Raw genomic sequence first — 782 nt, forward strand, 5'->3', positions numbered from 1 at the left:
AATAAGCTCTCTTGGGCCTATTTTATAAGGGCATTAATCCCATTCATAAGGGCTCTGTTTTAATGATCTAATCACCTTCCAAAAGGCCTCACCACCTAATACCATCACTTTGGGAGTTAGGATTTCAATGTATGAATTTGCGGGGACACAAACATTCAGACCGTAGTTTGTGCCCTCCTGCTTGTGGCTCTCTCTTTCTCTATCTCTCTCTCTCTCTGTGTCCACCTTTCTCTCTGTAGCAACTTCCTTTCTTCCTTTGTAGGCCTCTTCTCCACAGATTTTCTCAATTCAGCAAGACCACCAGGCTCTGCTTGCGTTCCCCTTCCTTGTGAGGGCCAAGACACTGGAAGTGCTCACGCCATGGTTTCCCTTCTCTCAAGAGTCACTGTCCAGTGCTACCTGTTGTCCAATGTCTGAAAACTGTTTTCTATAGTTTGTCCAGTTTTCTAATTGCTTAAGGGTAGAAGGTAAAGCCAGGTCCTGTTATTCTACCATGGCCCAAAAGATATAAAAAATTGCCATTCATTTAATAAATATTGATTGAATGCCTACTATGTGAGAAACTGCACAGCACTGAGGATCAACTATTGAACCAAAAGAAATACAGTTCCTGCCCTCATGGTTGCCACAGCCCAACAGGGAAGATCAGCAATAATTAAGGGATCATTCAAGTAAATATGCAATATAAACCATGATAAGTGATATGAGAGAAAGCAGAGCACTCTGAAAGCATATAATGGGGAGACCTAATTTAGTCTGGGTGACCAAGAAAAGTTCCCCCA

The sequence above is a fragment of the Microcebus murinus genome, chromosome 7 (assembly GCF_040939455.1).
Source record: "Microcebus murinus isolate Inina chromosome 7, M.murinus_Inina_mat1.0, whole genome shotgun sequence".
NCBI classification, from domain to species: domain Eukaryota; kingdom Metazoa; phylum Chordata; class Mammalia; order Primates; family Cheirogaleidae; genus Microcebus; species Microcebus murinus.